Below are 27,984 nucleotides of genomic sequence, written 5' to 3'. Positions count from 1 at the left end.
AAAATGTTTAAAAATATAATGGAGTTTTCAAAAGAAAAAAGTAATGACAATGTATTGGGTGATTTATAACATGTAAAAATGCATGCCAACAGTAGACAAATGAAAAGAGTAGAAATGGAAATATACACTTGTAAGAGTTTTAAGTTACTTAAAAAGTTGTAAAATATTGAAAGGAACACTCTGAAGTATGCATATTTTCAACCCTAGGGCAATCGTTTTTCAAAAGAGGTATAGCTAATTTTCCAATAGTATAGACAAAATACTTTGCAAAGTATTTTGCAAATAGCATAGACAAAATGAGATCATAAAATATAGTCAAACAAAAGTAACAAAGGAAATAGGGAATAAAAACAGATGGAATAAATAGAAAATAAAAAGCAAGATGTTAGATTAAATCCAACCATATTGGTTTTCATATTAAATGTAAATGGCTAAACAACCCAAATGGAATGGATGGACAGTTTGTATACATCTTTCTGATCATGTCTAACAATAGTCCCAACACATTCCAGAGAAAATTCTGTAGGCTGAATTGAAGCATAGGCCATTTGTAAGAACTGAAGGGATCAGACCATCCCAAGTAGGATTTGGTTTCAGATTTGAAGTCCTGTCTGTGAATTATGCACAACATGTAAATGCAGTTTGTTGGCTAGATGACTTGTCCTTCCTATTATAACAGATTCACCTGCCTGTCTGGATAGGAGAATGGCTGACACAGAGAAGGCAATCAGTAAAGACTTGTTAAATAATTGAACAAATCTGGAAGAAGAATCATGGAATATGTCTTCTTAGGAAGGACACAGAATGCTTTGAGGACATAAGTGGTGTTTCCATCTCTTCTTTCAGTGTAAGACCTTGATTTGGGGTAGATAAGGATAATATACTAGTTTTTGAGAAAGAAAAACCTGTAATTATTATTTTTGTGCCCCGTGGCTGGCAGTTGCAGTTGATTTGCCACCTGATAGGTGACAGAGTTCTTAGACAACAGGAAGAATATACTTTGAAGTAGATTCAATCAGAATATAAAGTAACATTTGAAAAAGAAAAATTTCAATCAAAATTTAAAGAAACTGGATACTACTCAGTTTAATAAAAACAACATATATAGAATAATGAAGTCATGGAAGCAAGCATTAACTAGTTGTATGGTAAACTAGTAAAAACTATAAAACTGTGTAAAGAAAGTACCCAGTATGGCCAGGTGCAGTGGTGCCTGCCTGTAATCCAAGTGATTTGGGAGGTCGAGGTGGGAGGATTACTTGAGCCCAGGAGTTTCAGAACAGCCTGAGCAACATAGAGGCCCCTCATCTCTGCCAAAAAAAAAAAAAAAAAAAAAAAAAAAAGGTCAGAAAGTACCCAGTAATTCCAAGGAGAAAACAATACACATAAGTCACATGTATATATATGCACATATACATATATGTAATAATTAACCATATTTTTAAAATAAATGTAAAAATGCTAAAGAAAAAGCAATAGTGTTGGTGCCACTGAAATTGATGAGATTAGATTTATGATTCAGTAGATCACTGAAACTTGTTTACAAAAAAATCTAATTTGTAGTATTTCATGGTGAGAGAGTATGCTTGTATACGTGTGTGTGAATCCACAGGTCTAAATGTAGGAAGTAAGTAGAAATTATTTGAGAGAGAAACAGAAGTGAAGCAGTTATCGGCATTTAATTTGACAGCCTGATCAGAAGGAAAGTGTGCTTTAAACTTTCCTATTATCACTAATAAGACTGGTCCAAAGGTAGAGGCAGTGATGAAGAACAGCACTGTTTGTTATATACCAGTAGTCTAAAATACATTTGATGTGTTTTCACTCTCATAGTTTCTCATAAAGGTAAGGAAGCAGTGTGATAAATTCTACTGTTTTGTACAAGAACTGGTACACAAAGTAGAAGTGATGTTAACCTTGAGAGAGAAAAATATTTTTATACTAGAATTTTAAATAGTTACATAAATGCATAGCCAAATATAATCACCATATAATTTCAGTCAGTAGATTTCAGAGTTCAGAGAAATATGGGTATAATTCTATGTTCAGGGACTCTTAAGATGAATACAGTTAGAAAATGATGGAGGGTTAAAAAAGGAATTTTGATTTATAATTTTTAAAAGCTGTAGTGAGAAAGGCAACAGAGGTGGCACACTACCAGTGTGCAGCTCCATGTGTTACCCACACCTGGAAAGCATATCGACACAAGAGGTGGTATAAGGAGTTTAGAACCAAGAATGAGTTCAAATACATAACACATTTCTGAAAGCAATCCCAAAACTAGCACAAAAAATTATAATCTTCATAGAGAACTGATTTTAAAAAAGAGCCCTGGAGAGCAAAATTTAGGCCAAGTTGGGGAAAGAAGAGGAATAGGACCACTGCGTTTGGTAAAATGGTTTATGAACAACAACAAAAAATTTATTCAATTCCTCTGTTGCTTTACTGTGCTTGTTTAAGGAACAAGTTATTTCTACAAAAGAAATTACAGTTAATATATAAACTATAATTAATTAAGAACTAATTAAAGAGGGTCATTACTATGGGGAGAGGGCTAGAAATCATGAAGAATAATAGAGTTGAGTATGCTTAAATTAGAAAAGGTCAAATTTAAGGATACTGTTATAGTTGTTTTCAATATTTTAAAGATCAGACATGCAAAGATGTATTCTGTTCACAGTAAGCAATATAATATAGTAGACTGCCAAGTAGGTAGTCTCTGATTGTATAAAGGGCAGTGATTTATTAGTTGGAAAGGATTTTCAACTAAGCAGGTAAGGTCTTCTTCAGCAGAAGTCTTTCAGCAGACTCTTGAAAAGGCAGAAATTGATTTATTCCATGGAAGACAAGATGCATGTTAAGATCTCTTTCATTTCTCCTACTAGAGGATATTGTGAGGTTAGATGATATCCCAGTGACAAGTCAGTGTGGGAAACAGAACTAAATTAATTAACTGGACTCAAAGGTCAAACACATGAAACTGAAGGAGGGTCTGGGTAACCAATTCTATACTGCAATTTTCTGAACTGAGTAGCAGAAAGACAGACACAAGGGAAAGACCAGCAGTGAGCAGAAGTCCAGGTGACGTCAAGAACTCTTGTTGAATTGAGACATTCAAGAATGGATTCCTGCCTTCCTTCATAGGGTGGAAGAAGCATTAATGTTAATGTGTTTTTTGGAAGGAAGTATGAAATGGACTGAAATATTTTACTTGGTCTAGAGACTGAGGCAAGAATTGGAGACTTACCTTTTGATATTCTTCAAGACAAATTCAATGAAAGTTACGATAAAATCAAGAAATAAACGTACAGCTAATCAAATAAATATAACATACAACTTTTGCAAGCCATGTATGCTATAGTCATGACTAAAGAACCCAGTTTTGTCCTATGTATTCTAACAGCTAACATTTATTGAGTACTTGTGTATATTTTGTGTGTATTAAACTATTTATATACATCATCTCTCGTAATTGTATCTTTTATTAACTCCATGAAATAGAAACAATTACCATCATAATTTTACAAATAAGGAAACTTTGACTTAAAAAGATCAAGTAATTTATCTAAGAGCAGTGCCCCAGAGCAGTATAAACAGGACCGATGTCTCAGTTTGTCTGATCTCACAGAGCCTTCATCTTTAACCTGTAGGTGATAATGGTGTTGTATTACTGATCTGGTTGGAAATCAAACAACTCTGAATTGTAGCTCTGGGAAACAAAGAAATGGAAACCTACTCAAGACGGCCTGTGTGCCTTTTAGGAGGTTGGCAGTCAAATGTGGCACCAAACTCTGGATCCAATCAAATGTTTGGTACTGTCCAACCTTCCATATGGTTGGGAGGTCTGGATCTGTCACAGATGTCGCAGGCAGCTTCCCGCATCACCTGCAAGACATATGTGACATAAATGGGAAAGCAGGATTACTAAAAGTGTGCCCCCAGCTGGGCCTGTAACTGAAGCGAAGATCAACACAGCAGCAAGCATGGGAACTGGGCAAACCTGGGGGATGGTTCACTTTAAGGCCCTGAGTCAGCTGCTCAACAGTGAGCCGGAATGGGGGCATTGTGAGTAGGAGTAGGCAGGGCTGGCAAAAGAAAGGCTCCAAGGACACATTGAATCACAACTTCTAACAATGTGGCATGGCTGTGCAAACAACATCAGACAGGCCAAACTTACATGCAAAAAATCAAAGACTGAGTGACTCTTTTTGGGCAAATGTGTCTGGCAGCCTACAAGGAGGAAAGGCAGGGCTGCAAGTACAATATGCTCTACAGACAGAGGAGAGAGTCCCAGCCCAAAGACAGCTTCCATGTGTATGAAGTGTGGAAAATCTGAGACATGCACTGGGCTCTTCAGCCACATTCTCACCCTTGGAAAGCAATCAGCCAGCAGAAAAATCTCCAATTTAAATGACAGCAAAATGTATGCTTGGAGTTATCTGACCAAATTAGCAACTGAGATATTCTAGGGACTTAATTTGCACATTGAGTTTTAATAGTATTATATTTGTATAGCAGATTATATAACCAAAAATGTTAATGGGAAAATGATTTTATTTGACTGGGAAATTGGCACCCCGACTAATTGTCTGAAAAGGAGCCAATTTTAAAATTCAGATGCTATTTGAATGAACTGGTATTGGCTGAATTAGGATTTATTGTGTAAAATATGCAGTTTTTAAAAATAGTCTAAGGAAAGAAAAAAGGACTCAATGAACGAAGTTTGCATACTTCACTATGTTCTGGGATAGGTTTTGCAATGGTACAAACAAGATGATTATAAAGATTATTGAGGTTGGAGTAGGTGGGGAGGAAGATGAAAAAGTGACCTGAAATGAACATACAGTATGAATGTGTATGTGGTCAGAGTAAATAGGATGACTTGTCATCTGTCTTCAATTTAGCCAGATAGCAACTCTTTACTAAAATATTTGATTACCTTTTTATAAATAACTTGGAGTTTCATGTGCCTATTTCATATAGATTAGGATAAAGTGCCATACATATTTAGGAATGACCATGTTTTTGGTATGCTATTTGTAGCACTTAGCACATTAAGAAAATTGTAAGCTTGCAATTAATGCTGGCAATAATTTTTCTTATGAAATGAATTCGCTGCAACTCGCCAAGACTAAAGAAATTAGATGGTGTGACAATTATAGGAGAAAGCTTTGCAAGTAATACACTTTATTCTGTTGAAAAGTCTTTTTTCTTAGTCAATTGAAATGGCCTTATTGTTCCGGCTACCACCTCCTAGTCCTGAAGAAGCTTAGATCTTCTAAATAACAGGTGAAATTGCACTTTTCATTTATTACTTGCCTTCAGAATATGGAAAGCACAAGGTTTCCTTAGAAAACCAGGCCTTTTCCTCTCCACCCCACCCCCTACCAGCCCTACACTTTAAGACAACATCTTCAAGTTGCCATAGACCAACTGTGAGTGTTAAATGAATATCTTTGACAGGAGCTAAGTCTTTTGGGCATTGAAATAAGGTTTTCCTCCTCTCTTGGCATGTGAAGATTGAGAGTGTGCTTTGACACCAGTAGCAGAGGATGTGAGCAAAGCAACTTTCAGAGCATCAGAAGTGTCAGCAAAAGGAAAAATCAGCACAAGTAGAAAGCATCAAGGTAATTTTCCCACCTATAGTATTCCATGAAGTCAGTCAGCTCATTGCTACTTTAGTTGACAGAACCTCCTTCTCTATTGTTAAATGCCACATAAACTACCTGTCAGTCTCTAGGGCAGTTCACTTCTCGTACACAGAAAGAAATACAAAGGTACAAACAAAAGCAGCAACATATTGAGCTAAAATAAAAGTTATTTCATACTTCATTCATAAGTATATATATTGGGCAAATTTCCCCCAAATATCATATAGCCAGAATACCTACTATGTTTGATTCCATTTCTTCAAGAGTTGAAACAATTCCTGTGTGGAGAAGGGTTTTCTCCTATTTATCTGGTGCTTTTATTTTAGATTTGGAACCAAAAAGTATGATTATATTTCCGCATTGTGAATGTATTAAATATTTCATTGCTGATGCTAAAGTTTCTTAAACATATTAATATGTAAGTATACCTATCATAAGTTGAAAGCTGCTGAATTTTTTCAAATTGTACACATTCATGTATCTAGTACCTAGATTAAGGAACAGAAAATTACTCATGCTAAGTTTTTCAATAGTTGCATTTTCCAAATGCTTTCATTTCTGTGGCTTTTCAATTTTTGGAAAAAAAAAATGTTACCACATTAGAGTGGCAACACCTGCATTCAAACATCTATTTCCTCAATATATTCCCTAATAGCATCATCAAATAATTTTCATTAATGTTTAATTCATTGCACATAGCAACCTGTATAACTATAGGAAAGGACATAAATTAGCATTACACAGTATGAACATTTGCTACATGGCAAAACTGTTCCTTTTGGCAAACATTTTGCATTTTTAAAGCCACAAGCACCCTGCTGAACAGAACTCCAAACAGAGGAGTAGCAAAATGGGAGGAAGGTGCTGTGACTAAATGAAGGAAGGCTGAGGGGTTAAAATCATTGCTGGGTGATTTCACCACTACTGCCCCATATTCATACTCTCGGTAAATGAATGAGGAGAGCCCCATGTGGGATTACAAACTTGCTGGAAATGGATGAGAAACCTTCTGCTCTGCTGGAGTTTGTAAGTAGTTTCTAAGGGCTGATTTCTGCACAAGTGAAATTGATTGGATTGTTTTATTTTTCTTCTGGCAAGAAATGTTTTTCATCTCTGCATATCCCTCTCCCTGTTTTCTTGGGTTGGCTTGACGACAAAACCTTCTGCAAGACCCAGAAACAAGTCATCTCTTCTGTGAAGCCTTCTTGATTACACTGCCTCGGTCCTTGCCCCTTCGTGGATTATGTGGCATTGTCCTCCCTAATAACTTGTACAATACCTTAGAGCTTCTCATTGTAAACTCTCTCAGTCTCTGCCACTCACTCATTCCCTAGGTTGTGAGCTTCTAGAGGACACAACTTGTGTCTTTTCAACTTCGTGTGTCACTGTCCTGGTTGCTTTATTTCTAATTCCACTGCTTCTAACCTAGATGTAAATAGAAACTCAGTTCCAGGTGTGAACGGCCATAGGCAGACAACTTACTTGTGAGGGTGAGACCACCATAGGCCATCATCATCTGGAGTTTCCTCCTGTTAGCAAAGTTGTTTCTTCAGGCTGACCTACTAATTGTTTACCCGCAACCCACTGCTGAGCTGGGGATGAGTGACCACCTGCCTAGATTGTCTTGTTAAGCATCATAATGAAAGAAAAGAGACAGCATTTGCTATTATTTTCTTAAAAAATGGTATTCTAGAAAAAATAATTGTCTGGCTCTTGCAAGGAAAGAGGAAAATAAAAATACATACCCCATAAAAAACAAACATTTAATTGACCAACACTTCCTTTTCACTTACTTCCCTTTTTAAAAATAAGAAGCAGGGAACAAGGATAACACAAACAGTAACCTCTTCTAACCTTATTAATGTTGATGAAATAAAAGGAAAGGAAAGGAAATAGCTGAAATCTATTGTTCTTCCTTTGAGTTTGGGGTGGCCTCCATCTTTTTCTCCCCTTTCTTGAAGTCAATCAGGGGTGCTTTTGCCTTTCTTTCTACATCCTACCTTTTAAAGCCTTATTTTCTAGAGAGTGGACATACACATGTGATAATCATGGTATTTCCTCTGAATGGTGTATTACAATTTGATTGGTAAATCATATATATTTTTTTTTTTTACTGCTTGGAGATACTGTAAAAAAATTTCAATGCAATTGGAATATATTCAAATGAATATATATTGAGGCATTGAAAGCGTTGAGTTATCAATATTAGAAGTGTTATATACAAGTCAGACTACCTAGGTTTAATTTGGGCTTCCGGTTAAAATGCAATTGCTTTTGGGCAAGTTATTTAACCTTTCATCTGAATAACTGGGATAATAAAATACATCTCTTAAGTTGTGAGAATTAGATATGTCAGTATATTTAAAGCTCTTACAACAGTGTATAGTACATGATAAATGTTCCATAAATATTCGCTATTATGTAATAATAACTATTTTATTATATATGATATGCTAGTATTACTACTAAATAATTAAATCAAAAGGGACAAGAGATATCAAAATGAAACATTTGAGTGTGATGTGTAAGAATGAATATGCCTGTTAACAGCTAGGTCTTTCAAGTTCTTGAATCATTTAAAGCAAAAAAGATTTTCTTTATTCAATAATCATAAATAGCGACTCTTAGGGAGAACAGAATTCCTACATTGTTCTTTGTTACTCTCCTTTCATATAGCCAGCTATATTTAATAGCTACTCTGTTATTAAGTGTATTTTAAACAACTATTATGTAAGTGAACTATATGAAAGAGTTTTATTCAACCATATTTTGTGCTCGTTAGTAAATTTTTTTTATAATAATTAATAAAAGTTCTATTCATTGGTAACTTTTAGAAATAGACTTTGTAACACAGTGATAATCTGCTAACATAATCAAGATCATGTCTCTTAAAAAGAAAACCCAAAACCTCAAATAAGGTTTAAGATCCTTGTTCTCAGACTTGGGGAGCTTAAAAATAATTTTGGCAACATTTGTGGCATGGTGGTTTTGGCTACCATGTTCCCCCCCGCCCCCCCATTTTGTTGCCTGAAATGCCTTTCCTCAAAGTTTTCAGATTTGGTGATTTGCTTTCTGAATAGAGATATGAGGATCTTCCATCAAAAAGATTCAGTGTAATTCTTTTATCAGAGTGTGAGTTGCTAGCTACAAGAAACAGATGCCTTTTTTTTGCATTGCACCATTTACAAAATGTAGTCATACCAAACAATCAAAAAAAATCCCTCAGATAAGCCTCAGATAAACCTTATAGAAAGATGAATAACACAGAGATTGTAAGTTGGTTTAGAATGCAATGATACATAGCAAATATGAAAGAAGCATCAATTCCTGGTATGGAAATAATGGCATTAAGCAAACTTATTCCTTTTCCTTTCAGTAGGTTAAAAATGGACACATTGTAATTAAAATTATTTGAAATGGAAAACAAACTTAAATCTTCTTTCCTAAAATGTTGACTATGAGTTTTTCCATGAATACTAGTTTTCACCATCTCAAAAACTTTCACATTAAGAGCATTTGAAAGCAAATAAACAGTAATTATTATTGACCTTTTTATAATGGTCAGAATCTGGAAGTAATAAACTCTGTGTAAATCTTTATAGGAACTGAGGTAACTAAGGAGTATCATCCTAATTAGGATGTTTTTGTTGTGTAGTTACATATGTTGATTCTGAAAACATTGATTTTGCCGAAAGAAAGGAAAAGAATGGGAGAGATACAGGCAGACTGAAGCAATAGAGCAACACATTTCCATAACTAATAATCTTTCATAGATATATTGGCTCTGATGGGAGCCCACATAGATGCCTGGAAAGATCGAATCAAATTGGGCCAGTTTAAAGTGGGGAGTGGGTATCACTGCAAGTGGGACTAGATCATTATGGTTGATGACAAGTTACTGTTATTTTGACTGAGAATATCATTATGTAATATATTAGTTAAATTGTTGAGCCTTTTATTTAACTTTCATCAGTTTCAGACTTGGGGCTGGTTATGCTTGCTTTTGGTCATTGCTAAAACTCTTACTGTTTCTCTGGGAACCACATTCTCTGTGCTTTTTCGCCTTCCCTGTTCTGCCTCCCCTTTTCTTGAAGTGTTTCTTTTGTTTGTCTCCATTACACCAGCACGCAGGGACACAGTGTTTCTGCACAGTGGGAGTTGGCAATCTCCGAAGAGTCTTTCCAGCATTGCTTTTTAGAATGAAATCATTACAATCTTCAATAGCTACTGGATTAAAAAAAAAAAAGGAAAGAAAGAAACTAGCACATTATTATTCTCAAAACCATCTCAATGTAAAAAGAGGCTATTTGCTTGGTCCTACTCAACTCCCCCTTCCCCCATTCTCCTGCAATCCTTGCTCATCTTGCTCCTTTTCTCTCTGGATGTGTTTCCTTCACACCTAAGTTTCGTTTGCATGGTCCTGATTCACTAATTCTATTCAAACCGAGTATACAAATGCATTTTTTTCTGTTGGTTTTGAATATTTTTACACTGCTTATGCAAAGGAGTAGAGTCAGATATATCTTGCATTCGTTGATATTTGAATTATTACCTTCGAGAATGTGAAATATTCTGGTACTGACCCAAGGTAATTTTTCAAATGCAGGAGTTATTAGCATGTGTTTAGTTGATGGGAAAGTTGCTTTAGTAATGACCTGCAACTAATTTTTAAGTAGGTGAGAACTCTTGTTTATGATTACTCATGTATCAAACATTCCTACCCTGTGCTTTTCTCCAGGTCCTGAGTGCTTGCTTTTCATCAGTAGTAACATTTGTTTTATACACATGCCCAGGAGTGACCCTAGGTGCACAGTGGAAACTCAGGGCATGAGGAGCTGTTTGCAATGCCTTCACCCTGTGAAAGGGATTAGTGTATGCCAACACATAATATTTCCAACAGAGGTTTGTATGGTGTTGTCATACGATTTATTTGTTCTCTTCGCTGAGCATAACTATAAATAATGAAAGGGAATGGCATGAATAAAAAGGAGAGTAATTTATGTACTTTATCAAACAAGCACAACCAATTTATATCCTATATACTATCCAGATGTATGTATATTCGAATAAAATCAAAATAATATGTTTTCATTGTTAACTAAATGTAAAAAATGCACTAAAAAGAAACTATAACCAACATGTAATAATTTGTTATTGATGTTTCTGATTTTTATATCTTTTAAAATAAGTACTCCACAAAATAGGATAGAGTACATGTGGTCTTACTTGAAGCGACAGTGTTCTCTGGACATGCCATAGAGTTTTCCCAGAAGATGTCAGTAAAGCTACTCCATCCTTCCATCTCTAGTCATTGAGCTTCAAATAAAATAACCAGTAAAGAGTTAGTAGTTTTTTTGTTTTTGCTCACACTATTTCTTATCTCTAACATACTTTGATCTTTGCATCAGATTAGAAATAATTGGTGAAATTTATATGCTCTAAAGTCAAGTAAATTATTAGAATTTAATTTTACTTCTTAGCTTCATATAGTTTTATCTGATAGGAACAAATACAAGTGTATCTAAAACCAGGCTCTTAGACTATATCTCACCAACATTTTTCTTTTCAAAATTCTGTCTATAATTCCAGGAATAGTTAAATGACATTTTTAGCTTTTTTGTGTTGTCTTGGACATATTTCTGCCTTCTTTTGCAATCCTATGGCCCAGTGTTTGTCCATTTTTCATGGAGCAAACTAAGCTTCCTCTTGCATCATAAGCATTTGTGTAGCATCTCCTCTCCTGTTAGTTCTAAATTAACACGATGTGTCTTTTTTCATTTCAAGCTCCTCCAAACTCCTTCCTCAGTACTTTGCACACTGATACTTGTTGAATATGTAACTGAGTAATAGAAAATGACTATGATTTAGTATCTCTTCTCTGTGGCACTTAACTTCCTATGTGTGTATATCTATTAGAAAAAAACAGCAATCAGGGCATTTATAATAAAAGACTGATATGGGCATAAATCAGTATTTATTATTTTCAGGTCCATAAAGACATATATTTACATTAACACAGAAGCATTACAGGTAAAGTTATATTATTAAAATAAAAACAGTCATGAAAAATGTAGTCATAGATTGCCTTTCTCATGTCCTGCCAATAGGACTATAATGTAAAATAGAGTGAATGGTTCAACTTTAATATCATATCTGTAAATTACAGCTTTTCCAAATGCACCAGTTGCTCAAAAGGTTATGAATGATGTCATTTCCACCCATATAGGGAAAGGCTCTTGCCTGACTTTTCAGATCTATTTACAGAGATCCAAAATGTTCTGCCTATTTGTTTATCTAAAATATGTTCCTTCGTGAATGCCAGAAAGGAATTGCTACTGTAATCCCAGGTATCAATTTGCTTCCTGTAGGATATTGCCTTATGATCCCTGCTAGGTCTCCTTTTATTTTTTTATAATCCCAAACCCTAGAGGCATCATTTCAGCCTAAGTCAGTGATTTAGAGGCTCTCATGCTTTTATTTATAAATGTGTATGCCATAAAAGTTACATAGGCCAGAATATAATGAAAACTGGTAACAAAATTTTGCTTTGAAAATCACAAGCATGTCCTAGTAAATGCAGCTTCTGCCCAGCTGCATATTTTCTTAATACTAGAGAACCTGCCTGATTGCACATGTTTGCACGAGGTTCAGACCCACGTTAGCACGTGGGAATCGAATTGTTGTAGGTCATCTAACACATTCAGCATATTGGTTAATGAGCTTCCAACCATCTCATTCTTTTTGGGTAAATTGCAGGTCAAACATAAGATCTGAAATGGCTGCCTAAGGGCTGGGCATACAGTATGTGCCATGACTTGGCTTTTCTTGGGTCATTTAGGAGAAAAGAGGTAAGTTGTGAGGAAGAATGCAATTAACTAACTTTTGTGAAGGGCCCAGATCATTACTAGGTGCTTTACATGTATTATCTCATTTCCATATCCAGGTAAATTCATGTAGCAGCTAATAGGAGCCAGATCAAAAGTTGAATGCTGGTCTGCCTGACTTACTTGCCTGATTAGGAGGGTTAATCCTGAAGTCGTTTTGGTCAGTAGCATCCAGGAGATGGAGAAAGGGCTTTGACTATTTAGAGTTACATTCTACTCTGCAGTTACTATTTGATTTGCAAATGAGCAAATGGAAACCTCCCAAGAAACAAAAGGAGAGTTTCATGGAGGGAGGGAAATGAGAAAGGAAGGAAGAAAAAAAGAAAGAGAAAGGAACAAGTAAAGAAAAGAGGAAATGAAAAGGAGGAAAAGGGAAGGGGCAATGTAAAGAATCCCAATAAATTATTTAAAATGTACTTTTTGGTTAAAGATAGGTTAAATAAGACCTACTGTTTTTGATTTAAATATATTAATTTCAATTGAAGTACTCATGCTGACATAATAAAAGTCTTTTAAGGTAATGAGTCATTATTTTAAAGGTCACCAATTAAATTCCTTCCCCTGAATAATTTTCCACCTGCCATTCTGCAGGTGGACAGCCCCACATGCACAGCATCATCTACTTGCTCTGTAGTCTCTGATGGTGCCAGGCATTTAGGTGGAAACAAACATACTTGTAAGACCCGAGATCTATGGCTAAACCTTGTCACTCAGAGATATTTAGATATGTTTGGCATTCAAAGTAAGTTTTCTTTTTCTCAGTTTTCATCTGATTCTAGGATAAGTCCCAGAAAAATTGGCAGCAGATGATGAAAATAAACTGTTTTCTATCCTATGTTGGGGGTCTGAATTTTGCATTTAATTCACATAATATGCTTTTAGGGCAATTTTTGTTTTTTACTATTTACTGTACTTCATTCTCCTATACTGATTCTGCTACACTGATAAGCAGGACCCAGAGCTGAACCTGGCAGGGCAGTGATCCCGGAAGTCTTGAAGAGTGGGAGGCCAAGCCAGAACATGTCTACCGGTTTCAGTTAGTAGAACCCAGCTGGTGCACATGGAGAGAAAAGAGCTCTGCAAAGAGAACTTCAACCAAAAAGCCAGCTTAGTTCTGAAGTTAAAAGTAGTTCTGGGTTTTGTGGGTCCTGAAGCTTATACAATATGGGAGGGATAGTCCTGTTTGAGGAAAAATAAAAGCAAACACACATAAAAATTGTAATTTTTTCAACATAACTATAAAAAAAAAACTTTGTGGGCAAATTGCTAGGTCCCACTCAGAGTCATGGAAGGGGTCCGTGCAAAGGAGGGGCCCTGAAGCTTAAGCTTCTCCTAAAGTTGCCTCTGAGTCTTTAGAGATTAGGCATCGGATGCATGTAGCTATAATAGCCAAAGGACCTGAGACCAGAAGTCAGAAGAAGAAGGTTCAAGCAGAGACTGGAAGAAGGTTCAAGCAGATGGTGGAAGGATAAGATGCTCAGTTAGAGAAGACAATAGCAATATCTGTAGTTTACCCCCAGTCTTCTGTGGTAGGGGAGGTCGCTATTTAGGACATCATTCAGTGTGAGACAACAAGAATGATCATGACCCTGAAAATAAATGTTTCAACCGAGTACATATGAACATAAAAATAGGAAGAGGAGATGCTTGGGACTACTAGAGGGGGTAGGCAGGGCAGGGGATGTCACTGCAAAACTACTTTGAAATTATGAAAAATAAAAATAAAAAATAAAAAACAAACAAAAACCTTAGCATTAACCAACAATGGAAAATCATGGTTTGAATGAGTACTTTATGACTGACCTTTATCACTCAAAGCATATCTGAATTCTGAGGTTTGGATAAAACAAAGAAATAAAGTTTTCATTATTTCCCCATAGGAGCTTGAAATGTGTAGCAACACTGAGTGGAGAAGAAAAAATGTACTGGTAGTTTTCTAACAGCTTGTACCTTACCTAATATTAACCCGCTGGGCATATTGGAACTGTAAGGAATCTGGACGCAATAGTAAGCTCTGGTTGAAAAAAATGTACCGATCAATAGCTTGCATTACCGTAAAAATCCTTCTGGGCTTAAAATTTTATTTTCTTGTATTATGATAGAAACCCTGAAGAGCAAGAATGAGGGCTAATCAAAGAAATAGTAGAAAACAGCATATATGTCCCAATACATGATGGTCTCTATCAAGAGCATTATGGTTTCCACACGGAAAGCTATATAGTAGTGGAATTTTTTTTTTTTGACTTAAGTCTCCATGGTGCTATTTCAGGGTGCTTTTAATAAAGATCTTTCTAGCAACCAAGTAAACTCAACAACATATCTTAAAATAGAAAAATAATTATTCCCATAGTTGTATATATGTACACACACATACCTATGTGTATAGTACTATTTGTTTCTCTTTTAATGTTCTATTTGAACACTTAGGAATTAATCATTTGATTTTTTCTTGGAATATAACTTTTACATGTGTTCTTTATGTCATTGACTGGTGTTGTATATATATCTATGAAAATTATTTTTATCATAAAGTGGATATATCACTGGATAAACATAAAATATAAGGAAACTAATTACATAGAGCCACACTGTAGCTCTTTGGTTTTAGAATAGTTTAGTATGTGAAATATGTAAACATATGATTAATATTATGCATTTGCAGCCTGTTTCATTGAAGAATGCAATTTATTTGCTTCTTTTTATTTCTCTTCTGCAGAAGGAAGTTGATAGGACTTGACTGGAGTCTTAGAGAATAGTAAAATTAAGGAAGTGAAATCAGGGTATAGGGAAGAGAATGGTGCATGAGGCTTAGCTCATAAAGGGGAGGAAAAAGTAGCTGTAGAATGCATGTCCAGAATTAGATGTGCACAAGGTACTCACAGATTCAAGGGTCTCTCTGCATGTGAGGAGGCAGATCTCATTAGGAGAATCTCCTCCTCCCACTGATATTGGCTGAGAGATCATGCCTCCCATTTTTCTTCTTTAGTCAACCTGTGGCAATGATTGCAGTTAAAGCAATAATTCAGAAATGTAGACCTAAAACTTAAACCATTCATTTCCCTTTTAAACCCCTTTGTTGACTCCTTTTGATCTATGGTACATTTTGAACCTCTTAGAATGGCCTTACCTGGCACTTCTATTCAGTCTCCAGACTCAGGTCCCGCTAGTATGTCTCATGCCTTATAATCTGGCATAAAAATCTGATTGTTGTTTCCTGACCATCCTGCATACCTGTCCTGAGGATCTTCTCTCTGACTAGATGCTTTCTTCATCTTCTCTTGGCCAAATTTAACTCATAAGATTAAACTAGAACATCACCTATTCCAGGGAATCCTCTCCTGAAAATCTCCAGGCCCAACAGCATACGTAAATCACTATATTCCCAGAACACTTGAAAGGATGTAAAAATTAGGTTACGTTGTATATTTATCATTATTCTCTTGAAGACAGAGACCATATTAAACTTCCCTATAAGATTCTGGCCAGTTCTATTGTTTGTGTACTAATAGTTTTAACTGGAAAGGGTGGTAAATAAATTGTGGAGTGAGTTGAAGCTCCTTCAAGGGATCACACAGGCAAAAATTTAGGAACATTACAAGTATCTCAATTGAAAGGATTACTTTTATATTAGATAATTTTATTTATATTCAGAAAGATGCTTGTGTTTACTTATTTGGGGACTTTCTGTACCAGGCAAGCCCTTTTACATGTGTGAGGTGAGACTGCAGGTGAAGCCACCTGGCAGATCTTATCACATATTCTATACTCCTAGTAGCATGGATAAAAGGCCTTGAAAGAAAATTTCAAACCTATCTAAATTAGTACTGGATGCATGAATCTGAATGTAATTGATTTGGCAATATATGCCACCAAACCTCAAGAATGAAACACATACTTGTTTGAGTGTAAAAATTGATGACATTGAGCTGGAAAACTATTTAACACACAAAAAACGCTAAACAAGATTTCTCAAGCTCTAGGAAGTGATTCAATGTAAACATACACTGGTTTGGGGAAAAGAGGGTAAAACAGCATCTGTGTTTTGTAGTCTGTAACAACTATACCCAAGCATCAGTTCTTGCTTCTGAGAACTTTTTCACTGTTTTCCCTACATCAAATAAGTTTGAACCCGATTTACATGAGATTCTGCACCCAAATCTAAATAATTAGAAATAAACTTTATCACTTTAGAGATTGATGGTAAAACAAGGGAAATACCTAATGTCTCAAAGAAAATAAGAGACTGATAAGAACCAAACAACCTATTTCTTAATAACATTATCTGGAAATGCTGATGATATCTACAGAATGGGTATTTGTAATGATTCAAATGAGATGTAACAGCAGACTGGATGAAAATTTCATTTTATTAGAGAGCAGCATTTTAATTATTTTTTAATTACCACATCTGAGTTAGAACAAAAGGCTTGATGGTGTTTGGAACCATAAATTAAGGTCAAGTAGATGCATTTAAAAACATTCTAGTTTAATTTGTCAGCATAAGATCCATGTCGAGGGGAACCTAAGAATTTGGGGAAATGGTGCAATGCTTTAGCTGGATTATGGTGTAGAATGAGGTCTGTTCAGTGACAGTCAACATACTGCTATTAAGTATGAACTAACCCTGTGGCCCACAATGTGCGCATGGTGTCTGCGTTTAAGAATTCTAATGAGAATATCACCAGATACTTAGATCATCATTGAATTTGCTACTTTATTTGTTTCTTTATAGGAAGTTCACAGTTGTTTATGTCACTGCTGCATTCATGGAAGATTTGGGGATAGAAATCACATGGCTTTTCCAATATATATAGTAAGGCCTTTAATTAACTGAATAGGGCCTTATAATAAAAGCTCTTTCTCAGCTTCCCTTGCAGAAATATTGAATTTCCTTACTGGTTGAATGTTTACTGGAATATTCCTTTGGTTTTTGGTTTTCATATATTATATTCATTTTTTTCTTAGAAATTACAGTGATTAAGAACATTCTGATGCCAGCCATTATGCTGGAGATAAACCTTTGTTGCACCCTACATTATACACAAATGTAAAATTGCATTGAATTTCCCCAGAGGTTTACCTTCAATAAATCCATAACATGGTGTTCGTTTTGTTTTAATTTCTTTCTCTTAGATCTTGAGTGTGCCTTAAAATTCCATTTCATGGAGAGCTGTGCTTGGTTGAATTTTGATTGATTACTCAATTAACTGATTTATTGGTAGAGTGATTAAGAGAGAAGACTTTGGAATCAGACCAACCTGGTTTTGAATTCAAGCTCAGGAACTTACTAGGTGAGTAACCTCTAAACCCACATGAAGCCTCAGTTTTTTCTATCCATAAAATGGAGATACTAACACTGCCTATATTGTTTGGCTGTTATGATGACAAAATCAGAAAATATGAATAAAACCTTTTGAATTATGCCTGATGCATTCTAAGCTTAATGCCAAATATTATGGTTTCTACATGCCAAGGTAAGTGGATTTATGAATTATATTACCCATTTAAATGAACCCCTATGAAAGGAATAAGTGAATTGAAAAGATTTTTGCTAAGAAAACACAAATTAAATATAATACTAATAATGCAAGAACATTGTACAAAAAAGGATACAGGCAGAGTGGATGTTTTATTCTTTGTCACACTTCATGCAGTATAGAAACAGTGATGGTCTATTAGGTTTCACAAAAAGTTGGCCAAAATGGTTAGACATTATTAAGAACTCAGTCTGATGCAGGATTTGCATCCACTATCCTAAAATTAAACTTCATGTTATTTGGGGCCTTGAGAACTCAGCTAATGGTATTATGATGCCATCACAATGAACACATTTTAAAAGTAAGCATCCAGGTTATGAAAACAAAACTCTACCACTTCTTAGCTATTTTATAATATTGCCGTACTCATACGGTAATTTATTATTTTTGAATGTAATGACTAGTATTTAGAAACCTCCTTTGAGGTTTCTCACTAACTGTGGCAGAGCGTAATTTTTGTTTGTTTTGTTCTGGATAAACTACCAGCCACATACCATTGCCCTTTCGCATGCCACTGCCCTTTCTCACGTCACCCCTACTGTAAATTCTGGAAAGCCTAGTACACTCTTTCTCAGCTTCCCTTGCAGCAAGAGGGGAGCCATAAGTTCTCATTATATCCAATGAGGTATGAGGAAAAGTCTGCTGGGCGAGCATCTAGTGATACTTTCTTCCTGACCCATGTGTGGCTAGTGCTGTCCTTCCTTGTTCATCGCATCTTTGAATGTAGTGCTGTCCTTCCTTGTTCATCGCATCTTTGAATGTAGTTTTATTATGCAGAGTCATGGCAGCAATCTTACAACCAAGAGTCAGCAAGCACAGAGGCAAAAAAAGATAAGTCTAACTCTAGCAGTGCAGAAAGGTGGAGCAAACTTGGTCGTTCTGACACCAGCCATGGACCACCTCCCTCTAGAACATGACTGTGCTACTCAAGCCAATGTGAGTCAGGTGTTCCTTTTAATTAGTCTGTAGGGCTTTTGTATTATGAGCTCAATCATTTTAACCATTTCTTTTATTACTTACACCATACCCTGTTTCCCCAAAATAGTTGAAATGAGGGTTAATACAGGAAAAATGGGAATAAAATAGATAAAATTGGTTTTCTAAAACTTAGTATCAACAAAGATAAGCTCTAATAGTTTCTCAGGGGAAGCATAGAATTTTGAGTACTGATTTCTAAATGACATTTCCTATGTGAATCTTGATATGAAGAACATCAGGTGATGCAGGGTGTAACCTCTTCTGCAGCTTTGCTATGTGAACGGCAATTTTATTTATAGGAATTTTATAGAGTTGCTTTGTTATATGCATCCTTCTATAGAGTGGGTCAGGGGCATCAATACACAACTCAATGACATCAGTTTTGTATGGGGCCAGTAAATGCAATATATCATACCTTTTTGTGGAACATTCTGATTCAAAGCAGCAGTTATAATTTGTAAGAGAGAGAATGGCCTTCAGTTTTGGGGTTTTCTTTTTTCCCCAAGCATTACAGTTCTCACAGTTTAGATTTGGATGGGCAAACAACATCTGAGAGATCAACATTCTACTCTTGGATGAAAGCCCAGGGAGGAAGTCTTTTGTATTTCTGGTTGAGGGCAGATTCATATGTTTAAGAAGCAGTAAAACTGATCCTGTGTTTGGTACCCTATATGCAATACTTGGGGCATATGATAAATACTCATTGCTGGATAGAGAACCATCACACTTTGCCTGAAGGTGGACTTGTGAACACATGTTTTCTTATGAGGCAATACTGGATCCCTTTGTAACACATCCGCTAGTGACATATTAGTCTTCAAAGTTTTAGCCTATAGGGAATAGTCAAGATAATTTTGCCCTAGAAATATTTAAAGTCACTGTTGTCACTTACCCATCATAACTATAGGACAAAAATAAAAACGTAGTACAGTGCCATCACAATTAACACATTATTAACACATGCACACACATACGTACAGGCACAAACAAAAATTCCTTATGTTATATTCTCATATTTTATCTGGTTTTGAGCAACATGGCCTTTGTCTGAATCCACTAGGATGAATTCCTTGCAAAGTAAACTTTTAAAAAATTTAGATATTCCCTGTCAGATAAAATAATTTTAGCTTTAAAATATTTAATATGAAGCCATGCCTTCTGATAGCGTTTCATTGGGTAACCTCTGCTTTGTGACAATTAAATTTTACAATCAATATATAGAAATCTTATTTTCATATTTTCTTGGGGGAAAGGAGGAAAAGTATGTTCTTTATGTGGTACAGAATGAAGAGCACATTCAGTTGCTTTTCAAAATATATACCTGGACTGAGAGGAATAAATTTATATTCATAGATACTACCTTAGGGTAAGAGCAGGCAGATAAGGAAAGCCCAGCTCTTTATAGCTTATGCCAGAGTGTTTATTCTCATGTGGGGGTATCTCTCTTTATATTAAGATGTAAAATTAATAAAAGCCTAAATAATTAATAGGATATACATTCATAGGACAAAATGAAAAGACTTTAAAAATTAAGCTTACTGAATTAAAGTATTCCCCCCAAATCCCTACCATGTCTCTTTTTCAGAGATGTTAAGAATGATACCCCAGCTCTTTAACTGGAGGATAAACTAGTTTATGTTTCAGTGAAAACATACCGCCAAATTATTTCATTTCTACTACTACATTATACTGAAAGAATTAAGTTAAAATATAAGCAATGTTTTTTAATTCTCTTTCACTCATTGCAGACTTCTCCAAATAGCAGAATCTTTTTCTTTCACGGCTCTGGTTTATTTCCCAGGGCATCACCATTAGTGTCTGTGTTTATCTTCGTTATCCAAACTTAGTCTATAAAGTCATTTTTGATAATTTTCCTTTTGGCTTAGCCTCACAAAATCTATTATTCTAAAGCTGGATAACATGCCACATTCCACCTCTGCCTGTGCTGCATAAGCATTCGGAATGATGACAGATTAGAGAAGATGGGCCCGAATGCATAATTATTGTGACATGTAGTTAATGTTGGCTGATAAAAGTAGGCACACACAATTAAGAAAACATGCTTGATAAAGCTAGGCAGTTTATTAAGGAATTGGGTAAAACAAATGTGAGAAGTTACAAGGATTCATAAACTTCTTTTTACCTCCTCCAATGTCACTGTCTCTGATTGTCTTCCCAATCTTTTTATAAGGTTTGTTTCATGCATAATAATTTCCTACTCCCCCGCCCCATTCCATTCGAGAACAGTTTTGCCTTTTCAACTAGTTACTGTTACCACCATTTAATAAGAAGGTTTTGCTTGGCTTTCTAATCGAAAACTTGCTTTTATCTTTCTTCATGAAAGAATTGAAATGGCTTCTTTCAGGTTGCTGTAGCCTCTGGGGAGATAAGGACCCTGCGGTTAACAGGATGAGAGATTTTTGTTTAGAAATTTTTATTTAGACAATGAAAAATGACCTCTGTAAACTCAAAGCTATCTTATTTTTGGGCTTTAGGCTTCTGGCAGATAAATCAATTGGGCCCTTGGGACAGCAAAGGAAAAACCTTTGCAGTAACTATGTCAGGGCAACGCAATAGATTTGTTGTGAGTATGCAGTTGTGTTGAATGTAGAATGCACTTAAAAATAAATATCATTTTATTTTCTATTAAATATTCAGGATCTGGATTCTACTCTTTTCAGCTGTTACAAGGAAATATTTCTTTTTGTGATGCAAACTGAAGAAGGCAGTTATTTTTTATGTATAAAATATGTGGCTATTGTTGGTATTCTGATTTTGACTTTTTAATTATTTACCTGTGCATTCTCTAATGGAGACTCTTTATAGACTTAAATTCTCAAAGTTTTATCCTCACATTAAAATATCAGTATTATGAACGGCTGTTTTGTGGGTAAACGATTTCATTGTTGCCTACATAATACAATAGTCTAAAAAAATGCTTTTCCAGATTGCCACAACATTTTTCACACCTGTTCATAGGCTCAAGGAGCTTTGCAGATCCTCATGACCTGAATTTGCACTGCATGCTTACTCTCTAAAGAAAGAGTGTTGCACTTGGCTGTGTGCTTTTTCACCTGTGTCACGTAGAGTGGAGATTCAGGGTGAAAAGTTATGCAGAATAATCTGTAAATTTGACAAGAAACAAACCAGGAGACAAATGCTCACTCAACCAAAATGCATGGATGTGCAGTTGTTAGTAATGGGATTGTTGATTAACATAGTAAAGACGCAGTTTTCAAGGGGTTAATTTGTTTTCCTATTGTACAGGAAACCATTACATCCATTTTTGCAATGTTGCTGAAGTTGTGATGTGAACCAATAAAATGCATTAGACCAGAAACTAAGGTATACTAGAAAAGAGAGGTACAATATGCTTACCAAACAGCACATGAAGAGTCACAAGAAAACCAGTGGAAAAGACAGAAGTGAGATTAGGAAAGTGAGCAAGAAATATAAATAACAACTATGCTCTCCCTTTTTTCTTGAACTTTTAACTTTGGAATGAAAGCAAGCCTGTTTGATCTGCTTCTTCTATCCTTTTATCTTTCTCTAAATTTCTTTTTTGTTTTTTGGGTATTTTTTTCTCCCTTCTTAAAGTTGATTAATTCTAGGCTTTGGTCAGAATTAACAGATAAACCATATTTTATCTATTTTTACAGGTCCCTCAATTTAGAAACTTGAATAATATACAAATATAAAACAAAGATATTGCGTAAATATCCTTGAATTGGCTACAGTCACACTTCACAATAATCAAATGGAAGTTTCAGTTTTAAGGATACTGGGACAGATAAATGATACATGTTTGAATCTGGGTTTCTTTTTCCAAACAAAGTGGGCATGACATCAATGTCAAAGTATTGGAATAAGTAATAAGTGAGATTATAGATATGAAAACAGTAGCTGATGGTTTCTGAGCCCTTGCCTCTGTGGGCACTGTTTACATAAGCTCATTTATTCTTCACAATAATTATATGAGATGTACATTACTATAATAATCCCAATGATTGATACAACAGAAGCATAGAGAGGTTAATTTATCCACTAGTATGTGGCAGAGCTGGTAATGAAGTCAAGAATCCTGTGCTGTTAACTCCTGCAGTATGGTCCTCTGCACCAAGTACACAGTATACATTCAGTAAACACTAGGACTGCAGTTCTTTCCTTCACTGAAGTCTAATATGTTGAGTAAGATCGGTGATCAACTTTTGTGATTTGAATATTAAAGTATTCAGGTTATTAAAGAAAAACTGTATATTTAAGTGTTTAATTCAGTTGTTAGACCAAATATGCCTGTTTATCATATGCTTTTTTTGGAAATAATATATCACATCAGAATATTCAATAAATCATGAGCATTTAACATATCCCATCACAGTATCTACTGTTGATTATGCAAAGTAAATTTATCTCAAGATCTTTACCAATCGGCACCTTAAAAATCAGGTAGAGAATAAGTTTATTTAAAACCAATAGAAAATAATTTACAATATTACTTTCAATAGTTAATTTAATAAATATCATTGTTGGGCTATACAATACAAATAACAAAGATGGCGAACTATCAGTCTAAAATAATTATATTTGGTTATAATTAATAATGAATGCTTCAAGAAAAAAATATTTGAACTTAAGTTCACTGGACACTTTCTGAAAATTTAGTTCTCCATACACAGTAGAAATGGCATAATGATCAATTAAATTTATAAACTATTCATGGAATCCATGCTTATGAAATTTCACTCATCCCAATAACTGACTTACTATTCTACTTTCTGAAAAATAGTTGTAAATCCAGAGATGGGCTAGCCAAAGCTGTAAAAGAGTTGCAATAATCACAAAGCCCTGTACTGAAAGTGCATGCATGCTACTTTGAGGTGGTCCCTAGACTCCCACTCAGGATTTGTTATTATGCTTATTCATTTTCCAAGCTGATTGCAGATTCAAAATATCAAGTGAGAAAGAAAACAAAGAGGGTACTTTTAGGAGCAGATATAACTGCAAAGTCTTGTGTATCACTAGTAATGCTTAGCTTGGCGTCCCCTACAACAGTTGATGATCTGTAAGTATATGTTGAGTAAAGTAGTAGCAGGGAAAGAGAAATCAAATTGCAAAAGTAGATATGTAAATAGAACTGTACAAATTTGTGATTGTTTAGCATAGGAGCCAGTGCCACAGTTTGAAAGCTCTTTAAGGCATTGCCTTACAATAATGAGATGTCTTTATCAATAAGATAAACTCGTATTCTAAATACTATGTTTAAGGCATAGGAGTAGTACTATGAAATTATTTGACAATATTTTAATTAAAGATCTTAATATTTTTAAAAATTGCACAGGAATTGAAAAATTCAACTAAAGGAGATAGAAAATAATGAAAATGAAGAGGTAAAAGTGAACATCAAAATAAATAGTAGAGTGAGAGGAAAGAGACTATAAGCAAGAGGATATTAATTTGGAAATGAAATGCATACTACAGCTTTAGTTCTTTAAGAGCAGACACCCCATTGTATTCTACTTTGTATTAATAATTTGTGTGTGAACCCCAAATCTGGATTATGGGGAAGCCAAAAGTATGTAAAATTTAAGGGAGCACAAAAATATTCAAAAGTCAAGATAAAGAATATTTAGATGTAGTATTTTAAAAATAAAACAATGCAAAAAATTAATGGTAAATAAAATACCAAAATTTAAAATTTAAAATATTTTAGATTTAAAATAAAGACAAGTTTTTGGTTTTTTTTCTTACAACCCTGCATTATTTATATACACTGTGGTAACAGTCATTTCTAACCAGGCCATGGTTCCTGAGTCCTGCAAGTGCTGCAACCCTCACCAGTTAGGTTTATAAGGGTTGAACATGGCATGCAAACAGATTGGGCAATGTGGATTTTGTATATAATCTTGCTTGTGACTGTAGAGACTTCATTAGCTTTTCCCACTGAGTTCAAGATATGGGAAGATACTTTGAAAATAAGTGTATACCGAAGGGCATATTTTTCCTTTTGCCTCAAGCTTCAATATGTCTCAACACTGGAATGCTGAACACTTCCTAATTCATAGTTAATAGCTGATGTTTATTGAATGAAAAATGGTTAAATGAATTAATGTGGCTATCTTCTTCTCCAAATATGCATTACTAAGATTCTAAGATTTGGTGTCCCTTCCAACTTATATATTTTTCTTCTTGTGGCATAATTTATGGCCTATCTACATCTGACATTCTTCCTCAAAGTTGCAAAGGAGGTTTTAGGGGCATGATTAGAGATATCTGGATGCTCAAAGAAGGCTGTTGTAAAAAATAATGAATAACACACTATGTATGAAATTTTATAATAATAGTTTACCAAAACTGCCAGTTTCCCTGACTTACTTTCCTTAGTATCTCTATACCTGGAATCTTCCTCATTTTCTTCTCAATTTTTTAAAGCACACTTCTAATATTCAATTTGGTTAAATATTTCTGAATAATCAGATTTCAGTATTGCAGAAAAGTTTAGTTTTGCAATATTCTAAATTGCCATCTATTATTTCCATCTTTTATTAATTATTCCTTTCTAGTTTTCTTAAGTTTGTTTTAAATTTGTTGTGTATTCTCTCTTGTTTGGAATGATATCTATCTTAAAACTATGTCCAATGTGAAACTCTCTGCAATACCTAGCAGATCAGGGAAAATAAATATCAATTAATGATCATTGTAATAATAATGATGTAGCAATTTAACTTTCTTATATCTTTGCTCACATTGCCCTTATGGCCTCACTGGAATAATATTGATTTTTACAACCAACACAATTTCTTATCTTTGAAAGCCTTTTCTCTGTCTCCATTTTAATGTCTCCCATTATTGTTTTGTTACACATAAATGATGTGAAAAGAAACTCTCCTGCATTATTTATTTTTTTCATAGCTAATATTTGAATAAAACAAAGGTGAGTTTTGACATAGAAAAGTTTCTGTTTTTCTAAGAACTAGATCATATAAATGCATATGGTCAAGATGTATTTTTAGAGATTTTGAAAATATTGTGTGGAATGTTGATTTTTTTAAGTAAATAAGAAACAGCGCCCTTCAGAAGTCTTATATATTATTTATGATTCTATTTTTTAAAATATTTTTTCATGAAACTATTTTACTTGGATCTTCAAATTGTACATTTGTTGGGACCAGTTCACCTACTGGTCCATATCCACATAAGTCATGCTTTACACTCATAGGCTGGTGTGACACACTGTAATAGAAAATGATGCATTGACTGAATTTAAAGGAACATAGACTATTTCTGGATCTGCCGTGCAGCATGAGATCTGTATCATATTTGAAACAAAGCTAACCAAGCAGGCAGAGCAGAAAGATATCTATAGCATCCATTAATCAGGATAGAGTATATATTTTTTCAGCCTCTTACTCTATTTGCTTAGTATATTTTAAGCCTGAAATGCAGAACAAAAACAGCCTTAGTGACCATTTACATTGATTCTTAAATGATTGTCCTTAGAGAATCATCCCTTGAAAAAGCCAAAGCAAATTCAATTTCTTTGAAAATTGTCAAATAGTTAGTATTACATATATCCCTTTATTCTGTCTTTTTTCCACTGGGTTGCCATTAAATATTCTGCAATGTATGCATTTTGATCTAACTATAAATATATTACTAAATCTACCATTTAAAAACAAGTTGAAAATAATTTAAAGTGTGTTGTTCATAAGAAATGCAACATAAACTTACTTGAAATTTAAACTGGGAAGGGTAAACAACATAATAGAATCAACTAAAAGATGCATATTCATTCTTAAGCCCTTCAGTTCGGGTAAGACTTTAGAAACTCTTTGAGACAGAATTACCACACCTGCTTTAAATAAGGCAGCTTATATTTCTCTCCAGTCTCTAAGGTATAGTAAACATTCTCAAATCCTTTCCTATAGGATTTCCATATCTAAAATTCTTGAAGTTGAGCCACTATATTTCCCTCTATTCAAATTACTTATTCCTCAAAGTGCAGTGAGGTAAGTGCATCTGGGGATCAGACTGACCAGACTGCCGCATATGTTTACCCCATCTGCTTGCCAACCCCCCATCTCTCACCTTATACAAAAATAAACTCAAGATGGATTAAAGACTTAAACCTATGACCTGAAACTATAGAAATTCTAGAAGATAACATTGGGAAAACCCTTATAGATATTGGCTTAGGTATGGATTTCATCACCAAAAACCCAAAAGCAAATGCAATAAAAACAAAGATAAATAGCTAGGACCTAATTAAATTAAAGAGCGTTTGCACAGCAAAAGGAACAGTCAGCAGAGTAAACAGACAACCCACAGAGTGGGAGAAAATCTTCATAATCTATACATCTGACAAAGGACTAATATCCAGAATCTACAATAAGTTTAAACAAATCAGTAAGAAAAAAACAATCAATCCCATCAAAAAGTGGGCTAAGGACATGAATAGACAGTTCTCAAAAGAAGATATACAAATAGCCAACAAACATGAAAAAATGTTCAACATCACTAATGATCAGGGAAATGCAAATCAAAACCATGGTGAGTTACCACCTTACTCCTGCAAGAATGGCCATAATAAAAAAGTCAAAACAGTAGATGTTGGTGTGGATGCGGTGGACAGGGAACACTTCTACACTGCTGGTGGGAATGTAAACTAGTACAGTTGCTGTGGAAAACCATGTGGAGATTCCTTAAAGAACTAAAAGTAGAACTACCATTTGATCCAGCAATCCCACTACTGGGTATCTACCCAGAGGAAAAGAAGTCATTATTCGAAAAAGATACTTGCACACACATGTTTATAGCAGCACAATTCACAATAGCAAAATCGTGTAACCAACCCAAATGCCCATCAATCAATGAGTGGATAAAGAAACTCTGGTATACATATACATATATATGATGGAATACTACTCAGCCATAAAA

Source organism: Macaca mulatta, chromosome 4 (genome assembly GCF_049350105.2).
Source record: "Macaca mulatta isolate MMU2019108-1 chromosome 4, T2T-MMU8v2.0, whole genome shotgun sequence".
Taxonomy (NCBI): Eukaryota; Metazoa; Chordata; class Mammalia; order Primates; family Cercopithecidae; genus Macaca; species Macaca mulatta.
The sequence above is the reverse complement of the archived record's forward strand: the minus strand, read 5'-3'. Positions refer to the sequence as shown.